This window comes from Sapajus apella, unplaced genomic scaffold, assembly GCF_009761245.1.
Source record: "Sapajus apella isolate SASKATOON/1434 unplaced genomic scaffold, GSC_monkey_1.0 scaffold109, whole genome shotgun sequence".
NCBI lineage: Eukaryota > Metazoa > Chordata > Mammalia > Primates > Cebidae > Sapajus > Sapajus apella.
In genome coordinates this window covers 3,814,113-3,826,171 of record NW_022437049.1, presented here as the reverse complement: position 1 = coordinate 3,826,171, position 12,059 = coordinate 3,814,113, and the positions used below count along the sequence as shown (strand labels likewise).

Genomic DNA, 12,059 nt, shown 5'->3' with positions numbered 1-12,059 from the left:
ATATTTAGTACAATATCATACTATTTAATACATCATCATGACCCTGGTACCCTTTATAAAGCTTCCTTCCTAAAGCATTAGAGTATATATATTACCAAGTATATAAACCTTAAACTAAATAGTGCTTTAGTCTAATTAGTGTATTTACATACTTAGATTTTCCTTGAATCACAATTATAGTTATCACGAGTCTTAGACATCACCTAGTTTAAATATCTCAATTTAAATGAAAAATAAAAACCCTAAAGCTCAGAGTTAGAAATAGACATATCCAATATCACTCAGCTTATTACTGATAGTGCAGGGAGGGTTCTTATTTGTTTTCTCCTTCCTGTTCCAAACTTTTCAGTCTCTGAGCCTTTGAGTATGTTGTTCCTGTTACATTAATGTATTCCCTCCCATTCCTTTGTAAATCCTATTTTTCAAGACAAAATTTCATTTCATTTCTTTGAGACAGGGTCTTGTTCCATTGCCCAGGCTAGAGTGCAGTGGCATGATCACAGTTCACTGCAGCCTCGACCTCACTGGCTCAAGCAATCCTCCCACCTCAGCCTCCCAAGTAGCTGAGATGACAGGCACACACCCAACTAATTTTTGTAGTTTTGTAGAGAAAGAGTTTCACCATGTTGCCCAGGCTTGTCTCCAACTCCTGGGCTCAAATGATCTTCCAGACTCAACCTCCCAAACTGTTGTGATTACAGGCATGAGCTACTACATCCTGCCTCATTTCTTAATAAAGCAATTTATCCACCAACTAACTTCTTATACAGCTTTTTAGTTATCTACTTCTGATATTCAATTTTTTCACTTCAATTATTTTATGTCTACATTTCTACTTGGTTCTGTTTTACAGTCATCAGTTCATGATTCATAACTTCAAATTCTGGCTCCATTAAATATTTATTTTAAAAATCTTTTCTAATGTCTTTAGTGCTTGAATATAAATTTTTAGTCTCTTTCATAGCATAATTTTTGTCTATAAGCTCACTTTTTAAAAAATAAGAGCAATCTTTGATGGTGGTCCCATACATGTTGTGTGTTGTGGAAATCAACCTTTGGAGACAGAACTAAGTTTGCCTCTATATGAGATCTAGAGGATTTATAGGCTAAAACCAGTTTCTGCATTAGTTTATATGTTAGATGGTTACATACCTTAGGTAGAATTCCAAAGCCAAATTCAAACAAGTTGAAGGCTTAGGATTCTATTTACGGTGTGGGATGGATGGTTTAACTCTCCTCTCAACCCCAGTGAGGATACAGATCTCCCAGTCTTCATTTATGGAGAGAAAAGTGTTTCCCCAGTTCTCAGCTTCCCAAAATATGTCTAATTTTGGTTCTGAATGTTGAACAGGGCTTAGGAACCCAGTTTCCATCTCCTGGCAAGCAATACACCCTGGACACCCTAAGAAGTATTTATATACTGTATTTGTTCCCCATCTATCCATGGAACATTTGTTTTCAATTCAGCTCAATGCTATAGGTTTTTTCTTCATTCCTGCATGTGGAGATTTCTCTCTTGCTTTCAAACTTGGCTCTGTGTTCTTTCAATTTTACTTACCATCTCTATGTTTTTAGAGAAGGAAAGGGAGATTCCAATATGTGACTAACCAATCATCTTAAACTGGAAGCTTATTCAGTTTAAACCTATGTTATAATTATTTAGTCAACTATTGAGTACCTACCACACGCCAGGGAGGAATGAGTCCTATGGTTAGTACTGCTCTCATATTCCTACTTAACTCTACAGGAATCTGTGTCATTTTAGCTGCGATGAAACTTAACACCATCAGATTTGGTTTTATTTTGTTTCCTTTTTTATTGAGAGTCTCACTATCATTCAGGCTGGAGCCTCTTCTGGATTCAAGCAATTCTCCTGCCTCAGCTTCCTGAGTAGCTGGGACTATAGGCACACACCACCACACCCGGCTAATTTTTCGTATTTTTGGTAGAGACGGGGTCTCTCTATGTTGTCCAGGCTGGTCTCGAACTCCTGGCCTGAAGTGATCCGTCAGCCTTGGCCTCCCAAAGTGCTCGGATTATAGGCATGAGCTACTGCATCCAGCCAGATTTGGTTTTCTTTAAACAGCTAAAGCCTTCAACAGAATCTAGTAAATCACCGCCACGTAATATTCTTTTAATATTCTATTACCAGTAAGTTATAAAGTCCTAAACAAAGCTCTCTTTTGTGCTTTTTAAAAGAACTATATGCATGAACAAAACCAAGAAAAAGATCTTGGTCAGGTGCAGTGGCTCTCAACTGTAATCCCACCACTTTGGGAGGCCGAGGCAAGTGGATCACTTGAGGTCAGGAGTTCCACACCAGCCTGGCCAACATGGTGAAACCCCATTTGTACTAAAAATAAAAAAATTAGCTGGGTAGGGCGGTGCGTGCCTGTAATCTCAGCTACTCAGAAGGCTGAGGAATAAGAATCGCTTGAACCTGGGAGGTGGAGGTTACAGTGAGCTAAGATTGTCTCACTGCACTCCAGCCTGGACAACAGAGCAAGACTCCACCTCAGAAAAAAAAAAAAAAATCTAACTTATCCTTTCTCAATTTAAAATTAAAAAATAGACACATATTTGTATAGGCTTCCCAAGTTTTTTTTTTTTTTTTTTTTAATTTTAAATTTGTGTGGGTGTATAGTAGATATACATGTATGTAACCAGCACTGTGTACTTATGAATTATTTTCATTATCTGCATCTAATAAAGAATATCTATTAAATATGTACAATCTAGAATAACAAACAGTGGTAGAGCCTGCTTTGAGCAAACTCCATTGATTTTATTTTTAAGAGAGATAATTTACTTTATAAGATAATTCCTCATTGGATTTCTTTAAATAGCAAGATTTTTCAGGCTATTTTAAAATTTCAGGTTACTCAAATTTAACTTTGACACATCTTTCCAGGATTATGATTCATAAAAGGTCCTTGTCACTTTATTTCCGTTTATTAATGTACTGCAGAAAGTACCAGCAGTTGGCTCTACAAGTACAAATTCTATGTACATCAAGTTTCTACACTTTCAAAAATTATTAATCAGTATATTATTAATAATCTTAATTATAGCAGCACAGTGTTAATAATATATATTCCGGCCAGGCACGGTGGCTCCGGCCTGTAATCCCAGCACTTTGGGAGGCTGAGGTGGGTTGATCACCTGAGGCCGGGAGTTCAAGACCAGCCTGACCAACACTGAGAAACACCATCTCTACTAAAAATACAAAATTAGCTGGGTGTGGTGGCACATGCCTATAATCCCAGCTACTGGGAAGGCTGAGGCAGGAGAATCACTTAAACCCAGGAGGTGGAGGTTGTGGTGAGCTGAGATCGCGCCATTGCACTCCAGCCTGGGCAAAAAGAGCAAAACTCTGTCTCTGTATGTATGTATACATACATCTATATGTATACGTATATATACATACAGATACATATATATACATATAGACATATGTATATATACACATACAGACACACAGACACACACCCCTCCAGTAGCTTTCTCCCCAGAATCCCCAACATGGTGACAAAAGTACTATTAACAAAACTGGGATGGTTGACACTCTGCTAAGTGGCAAAAAACAAAAAGTTTGGTTTTAAAAATTGCCATTTAAAAAAGTTTTATTTATTTTTTTTTTAGAGACAGTATCTCAGGCTGGAGTGCAGTTGTATAATCATAGCTCCAGCCTCTGTGACAGATGATAGAAGGAGAACTATAACGGTGAGTGAAGTAAAAACAGGAACTAAAAGGAGGTGGGGATTCTAATTTTGAAGAACTATGTTAAAAAGTTGGAGTATAATGATGCAATCTCGGCTAACTGCAACTTCTACCTCCCGGGTTCAAGCAATTCTCCTGCCTCAGCCTCCTGAGTAGCTGAGACTACAGGTGCCCGCCACCATGCCTGGCTACCTTTTTGTATTTTTAGTAGACACAAGGTTTCACCACATTGGCCAGGCTGGTCCTGAACTCCTGACCTCAAGTGATCCACCCACCTCTGCCTCCCAAAGTGCTGGGGTTACAGGCATGAACCACCGCATCCAACCAGATGGCAATAGTTTTTTAAGACAGTTCTTAACCTTGACAGAATTAAAAATTGGAGATCTTATGTCTGGTCCCAATTGCCCCCAACACACACAGTTTTTTACTTGTCCTTGAAGTCCAAAAGTCTGGAAACCATTGACTTAGATGTCTCGTTTTTCTCACCAATGAAGTGGTGAAGGGGAAACTTGCAGAATCCTGTGTAGTAATGTTGACATATACATATTATTAATAGTATCAAGCCTTTAGAGTTTTATACTAGCATCACCATAAAAAGCTTGACTAATTGACTTGAAAGTTTGCTTAATAAAACCAATATCAAATAGTACAGCAGAATGGTCAAAGGGTGAGTTCTGGAGTCAAACTTCCTGGATTTAAATCCTGTTGCTAAGACCTGTAATCCCCAGCACTTTGGGAGGCCAAGGAGGGCAGGTTGCTTGAGCTCAAGAGTTCCCAATCAGCCTGGGCAACATGGCAAAACCACAACTCAACAAAAAGTTTAAAAATTAGCCTGGGGTAGTGGCACCTGCTTGCAGTCCCAGCTACTTCGGAGGCTAAGGCAGAAGAATGGCTTGAGCATGGGAGGTTGAGGTTGCAGTGAGCCATGACAGTACCACTGCACTCCAACCTAGGTAAGACTGAGACCCTGTGACAAAAACAAAAATGAAAACAAAACAAAATAAATCCTGGCTTTGCCATTTGCTAGCTCTGTGATGCTGAGTAAGTCATAACCTTCCTAATTTGCAGTTTTCTCATCAGTCAAATGGGAATGTTAAACCACAAAACCTATTTAATAGGCTTAAGATTTAAATTAGATAATCCATTTTAAGATGCTTATCACAGTGCCCTCTAGGTGCTCTAGAAATGCTAGCTATCATAAGCATTACTATTAGTAGTTATAAACTAAGATGGTCACAAGGCGCCTTCTAAATGCCTGCTAGTTTCTGCATCAACATCTTTTAATGATGAAATTAACATAAGAGGCTATAAGGATAATGATGATTAACATTTATTTAAAATATTACACATCCGCCAGGCCCGGTGGCTCACGCCTGTAGCCTAGCACTTTGGGAAGCCAAGGTGGGCAGATTCGAGGTTGGGAGTTCGAGACCAGCCTGACCAACATGGAAAAACGCCGTTGTCGCTACTAAAAATACAAAATTAGCTGGGCCTGGTGGCACATGCCTATGATCCTAGCTACTCAGAAAGCTGAGGCAGGAAAATTGCTTGAACCCAGGAGGTGGAGGTTACTGTGAGCCAGGATCAGCACCATTGCACTCCAGCCTGGGCAATAAAAGCTAAACTCTGTCTCAAAAAAAAAAAAATTTTAAATCAAATTGCTAGGTCAAGAATGAGCATTTGGATGGCATAAAGATACAGGCAACATCAAATGTCATCCTCAACAAGTATATACAGAATCAATATATTTTTCATCACTTTTGAAATTTGTACATATTGATCAAAGGAGGTATAATATGCAGCCATAAAATCAAAATGGTAGCTTTGAATAAAATAGTTAACTTCTAATAAAAGTTATCTTCTTATAAAGTCAATATAACTTTTATTTGGTGTGAATTTTGTCCTCTAACATTAATCCTTAGTAAATATAGGTTTTAACGTTATTTGTGTTTTAAAATATGGCTAGTTTGGAGGACACAGTGGCTCATGCTGGTAATCCCAACACTTTGGGAGGCCAAAGCAGGTAAATCACTTGAGGTCAAGAGTTCGAGGCCAGCCTGACAAACAGGGTAAAACCCCATCTCTACTAAAAATACAAAAAATTAGGAAGGCGTGGTGGCAGGCCCTGTGGTCCCAGCTACTCAGGAGGCTGAAACAGGAGAATAGCTTGAACGTGGGAGGCGGAGGTTGCAGTGAGCCGAGATCACCGTTGCACTCCAGCCTGGGCAACAAGAGAAAAACTCCATCTTAAAGAAAATAAAATATGTCTAGTTTGTCAGAAATTCACCAAAATAAATCAGGATTTTAAACTTAATATACAAATTATACAAATATGGCTGGAAGTTTTTAATTTTACAAAAGAAGTTTCCAATTAGTAAATGTGTTTTTTTCTTTATGAATATTTTGTATTTTCACAAATATATTAAAAGACAAAAACATAAACACCCTCTAAGGGTGTCACCCATAAGCAGTTCTTCTCAGGAATAGCTATTAAGCAGCAATACATTATTCTCAGGAGAATATTTCTACAGAAGCCTAGCCCAACATTTCCTACTAATGCATGATAAAAGTCTTATTAGGAGCCGGGTGCTGTCGCTCAGGCCTGTAATCCCAGCACTCTGGAAGGTCAAGGTGGGTAGATCATTTGAGGTCAGGAGTTCGAGACCAGCCTGGCCAACATGGTGAAACCCTGTCCCTATTAAAAATACAAAAATTAGCTGACCTCAGGTGATCCACCGCGTTGGCCTCCCAAAGTGCTGGGATTACAGATCACAGCCACAGCGTCCAGCTTATAGGTACTTAAAAAAAAAAAAAAAAAAAAAAAAAAAACTGTTTCTTTCATCTAACTGACAGAATATCTGTAAATTGATAATCAAAATTACGGATATATCATAGCTTAACAACATGTGGGAGTGGGGGTGCAGGATGCAGCTATGAAGTTAGACCACTTGAGTTTGAATCTAGGCTTTGTCACTTTAAAAAACTGTGGTCTTGGGCAAGTTACTTAACAGTCCTAAACCTTAGATTCCTAGTTTGTAAACTGGAAACAGTAACAGTATCCAACCTTAAAGGGTTATTTTGAGATAATCCGTGTAGAAACCAGCGCTCTGCCTGTCACTAGCAATTAATATGTGCTTCTATTGTTATCATTATCAATTGCAACACTAACAGAAATAGCAATGCTATTAACCGCTTTGCTTAGAGGTGATGGCCACAAGCATTAGGAAGATAAATCCACAGAAAGGAGATGATAAAACGTTTTTGTAAGGAAGTACTTCCGTTGAGGGTTGTAATTTGATCACGCTTCTCACCACAAGCAACATATGTTTTCTAGAATTATCTCCGGAACCAAAAAAGAAAGTCGAAACCTAGGCCCACCTTAGGTAATACCACACGCAGAAACAGTTATCGCCAGCGTGTAAGAAACACCTGCCAATCCCCGTCCACAGATGGCATTTCATTTGAATGGATGGAACCGGTCCAATCTTACATCTCTCCAGCCCGCAGCAAGTCTTTTTTCAAAGGGAGGAGCCACACACACAGCCTAACTCCTGCCGCCAACTCGGCCCAGATGAATACAGGAAACGTACCACAGGGGTTTCCAGCCACAAAAGTCCTACTGTGCAGGGGGCAGAAGCAGCAAGAAAGAGATGCCGGCGTTTGGGAAGCCCAGGGCCTCGCTCCCGGGCGGATGGGGCGCGCTCCGGCACCGGCGGGCGGAGGAACCGGGAAATCGCGCCGCGGCCGCTGGAACCGGGGTCGCCGCGAGGCAGCCGGTCCCCCGCCCTTAGCGCGGACTCCGCGGGCCTCTTTCCCTCCCCCAGCCCCCACTGCCAGGCCGGGACCGGCGCGGGCCGCACGCGCGGAGGCAGGAAGCCTGGACGGGGAAGGCCGGCGCCAGCTCCCCTCCCGGACCCCTGCCCGGGCCCCGCCGCTCCGGGCCTTACCAGAGGTCTCGCGCCGCGACAGGTGGTGCTGCTGGCGGAGAGGCCGCGCCCTACAGCCCGCTCTGGCGATGCTCAGCTCCCGCGCCGCCCGGCCCTCCCCTTCTGCGAGCCTTCCGGAGCCGGCGCCAGCTCAGGCTCGCACGGGCCGCCCCACAAGCGGAGGCAGCCTGCAGAGCGGCCGGGTGAGGGTAGGGCGCGCGGAGCCGGCCGGGTGCGGGGCTGGGCGGGTGCAGCCCACGGCGGAGACGGAGCGGGGCGGGGACCAATGGGAGGCAGGAATAGGCCGGAGGGGCGGGCTCCGCCTGGAGGCTTAGCTGCTGGCTTCGGGATTCCTCCCTTTCGTGCCTCCCTCAGCCCGGCTCCTGGAGGTTACGGTGCTGAGGCAGGATGGGCGCCCTCGTGGACGCGATGCTGAGGGTATGAAAAGTGCAGTGCAGACGAGGAGGAGCTTTGCCGCTCCCTGAAGGAAGCAGTGACTGGCCGACCGCGCCCCCCCCGCCCCCCGCACTCGCGGCCCGGGGGTCCCAGTCTCCGAACCCTCGGAGGCCAGGAAAGCTGGGAGTTGGGGTCGTCCTGTCTGAACCACAGAGGAAGGGGGAGGACGGAGGGCAGGAGGCAGCAAAGGAAGGAGGAAGAGGACTCAGGAAATCCGAGGCTTCCGCACTTCAGCTACGCTTTCAGTTTCCGAGCTGTTTTGTGTGCGTAGGACTTACTCTTCTGCAGAATTCTTCGCCAGTCCTCATGGCTGCTGGCACGGTTATTGGCCTGCGGGGAATTTACCAATCACCTGTGTTGTATTTGACCGGAGCGTAGAAAGTTACCACAAGACAAAAGTATGCCAGATTGCAGGGTCATTTATTATGCCGGCGACCACAGAGGACTCACCTCTCTCCAACCTGTGGTGCCAAAAGGAGGGTGCCATGATTTTTTATACCCGAAAAATCACCTTGGGAGTGGGGGTGAGGGGCGGGGATGGGGATGATAAGGTTTCGGACATTTCAAGGGCTAGGGGATTCTGTGATTCACCTCCTGGGTGGAGACAAGGGTGGGGGTCTCCGGACATTCCAAGGGCTAGGGGATTCTGTGATCCACCTCAGTGGTTTACAGAAGTCAAGATATACATTTGTTTACACATCACAGATTTTAGCAGTTACTGATAAGAAAAGGTAAGCAGCTTTACATAGTTTTGAAGAACCTAAAAACAGTTTTGCATTTTATAAAATAGTTTTGCTCCGGTTCTGGCTCTAGGCCAGCACAATATCACACCTGCACCGTCACAGTCCCCATAAATAGATGTTGAATGTTGTGTCTCAGAGAAGCACCGGAACACTGTATTGTCTTGTCCTTGAAAGTAGCAGGGACCGTGCTTTCCTACATCCCTACCCCGCACCGCCCCTCCCCCACGGTTGTGACATGAGAGGATATTTACTCACCCTTATTTCACAAAATGTTATCACCAAAAATTATTTGCTGTAATGAATTTGTGTACTCTTAAGGCATGGTCATGGCAATTTCAAAAATAAGATATAAAAGATAAAAAGACAAGGCAGAATAAAATTAAAAGTGATGGAAATGTAGGATTGAGAGAATGGAGTGGAAGTAGCGAAGAGTGAATTGCTCCCTCCTAAACTCTGACAATTATGTAAAATCTGGGGCAACCGCCCCTCTCTGAACATTGAAGGGTGTGGCAGGTGATAACCCATAGGTGCGGTTGCGGCCACCACAGGAAAAGAGGTTATAAATATGCATGACCTAAAGTATCCCTGCTTGCCAGAAACTTAAGAGGCAGCAAGTTGGATGAAGGAAGCGAAACACTACAAGTGTATTTCTATATAAGCACTTCATTAGTAGAGGTGAAATCCTTTCTCTTTCAAAGTTGTGGGGTTATGGGGGGTGGAAAGGAAATGGGGAGATGTTAGTCAAAGGGTAAAAAGTTTCAGTTAGGAGTAAGTTTTAGGAATACCACACAGCATGGTGACTATAGTTCATAATGTATATTCACAATGGCTAAAAGAGTAGATTTAAAGTATTCTCATCAAAAAGAAGTATGTGAGATGATGGACATGTTGGCCTAATTTGATCATTTCACAATATATTGAAACATTACATTGTATCCCATTGCATATAGGATACACATTTTTTTTTTCTTTTGAGATGGAGTCTCTCGCTCTGTCCAGGCTGAAGTGCAGTGGCGTGATCTTGACTCACTGCAACCTGGGCCTTGTCGGTTCCAGTGATTCTCCTGACTCAGCCTCCCGAGTAGCTGGGATTACAGGTGCCTGCCACCATGCCTGGCTAGTTTTTGTATTTTTAGTAGAGATGGAGTTTCTTGCCATGTTGCCCAAGCTGGTCTCGAACTTCTGTCCTCCTCTGCCCACTTCGGACTCCCAAAGTGCTGGGATTACAGGCATGAGTCACCCGCGCCCGACCATAAGTATATACAGTTATTGTTTGTTAATTTAAAAAATTTAAGAACAGTTTGTCCTGCATTTGAATAATCCCAAGTTGAAGGTTGTAGAGAGCTGTTATGGAGGGAACTTATTTTGCTTAAATTGAAGTCAATTCATTCCTTATTAAATACCTGCTACTGTCAAGGAACAATGCTGTTTTCTGGTCTGCTCTGACAACAGATTCTTTGGCTCACTCCTGCAATCCCAGCACTTTGGGAGGCCAAGGCGGGCCAATCACCTGAGGTCAGGAGTTCGAGACCAGCCTGACCAACATGGAGAAACCCCGTCTCTCCTAAAAAAAAAAAAAAAAAAAACAAAATTAGCCAGGGATGGTGGCACATACCTGTAATCCCAGCTACTTGGGAAGCTGAGGCAGGAGAATCACTTGAACTGGGGAGGTGGAGGTTGCGTGAACCAAGATCGCACCATTGCACTCTCTCCAGCCTGGGCAATAAGAGTGAAACTCCATCAAAAAAAAAAAAAAAAAAAGCCAAATTCATTAGCCTTAGCCACTTCCAGTGATTGGTCAAAGACTTTCTTTTCTTTTTTTTTTTTGAGACAGAGTCTTACTCTGTCTCCCAGGCTGGAGTGCAGTGGTGCGATCTCAACTCACTGCAACCTCTACGTCCTAAATTCAAGGGATTCTCCTGCCTCTGCCTCCTGAGTAGCTGGGATTACAGACGTGCATCACCACGCCCAGCTAATTTTTGTATTTTTTAGTAGAGACAGGGTTTCACTATGTTGGTCAGGCTGGTCTAGAACTCCTGACCTTGTGATCCACCCACCTTGGCCTTTCTAGGTGCTGGGATTACAGGTGTGAGCCACCGCGCCCAGCTGGTCAAAGACTTCCTAGTGAAAACAGAACTAGCTTTTTCTGCTACTGTGCACACAGTCACCACAGAATACAATACTTCACCTCTAGTCACCAAAATGTGTGCGGGTTGCTCCTCACCAACAACCAACTCTTCAGCTGTGACCTGCTGGGTGTCCAGTAATTTAACTCAATTCTGATACTATCTACTAGGAGATAGCATCACATTGCACAGGTTGAAGGCTCAGTCTCACAAACTGCCCTCCACTTCAGATGCCAGTCACAAGCCCCAGGTTGCCATTAGCCCATCACTGAGTTGTATTAATTTGCTAGGATGGCTCACAAAACTCAAGGAAATGCTTTACATACACTATAAAGGATGTCATAAAGGACACAGATGAACAGCCAGATGGAAGAGATGCATAGGGAAGAGTGGCAAGGGACGTGGAACTTCCACAGCCTCTCTTAGCTTATCACCCTCCAAATGCCTTCACGTGTTCAGCAATCAGGAAGCTCTTTGAACCCTGTCCTTCTGGAGTTTTATGGAGGCTTCCTTACATAAGCATGATGGATTATATCATTGGCCATTGGAGAGCAACTCAACCCCTGTCTCCTCTTCCTTCCCAGAAGGTCACCGGGCAGGGGATGGAGCTAAAAATTCCAGTCCTCTAATCACATGTTTGGTTCCCCTGGCAACCAACGCCCATCCTGAAGCTATCTAGGAGCCCACCAAGAGTTGCCTCATTAGAACAGAAGATGTTCCTGTCACTTAGGAAATTCCAAGGGATTTAGAAGCCCTTTCTCAGGAAGCACGACGGAACCCAAATAAACATTCCTATTCTATCACAATGTCACAGGGTTCTTTTCCTATACAATATAGTGACATATGGCTATTAAGTATTTGTAATGTGGCTATTTTAAGTTGAGATATACACTGGAGTTACAGACAGTGCAAAAAAATGTAAAGAATGGAAATATCTTGATTTTTAAAATATTGATCACATGTTGAAATAATATTCTGGATATTTTGGGTTCATGCAATATATTATTAAAGTTATCTTTTAAATCTCTTTTTACTTTTTACGTGTGGCTACAGAAAATTTAAAATTATACATGTAGTTCCCATTTGTG

The 12,059-nt window shown here is 43.2% G+C and overlaps 1 protein-coding gene across 1 annotated transcript in view; it reads right to left on the bottom strand.

Annotated features, from left to right (window-relative positions):
* ME2 (malic enzyme 2) overlaps positions 1 to 7,902 on the bottom strand; it is a 65,552-nt gene extending 57,650 nt beyond the window's left edge. The window contains exon 1 of the mRNA XM_032259499.1: positions 7,668 to 7,902. The gene's annotated coding sequence lies outside the window, so the exon portion shown is untranslated. The remainder of the gene's footprint in view (positions 1 to 7,667) is intronic.
* Between the last annotated feature and the right edge of the window lie 4,157 nt (positions 7,903 to 12,059).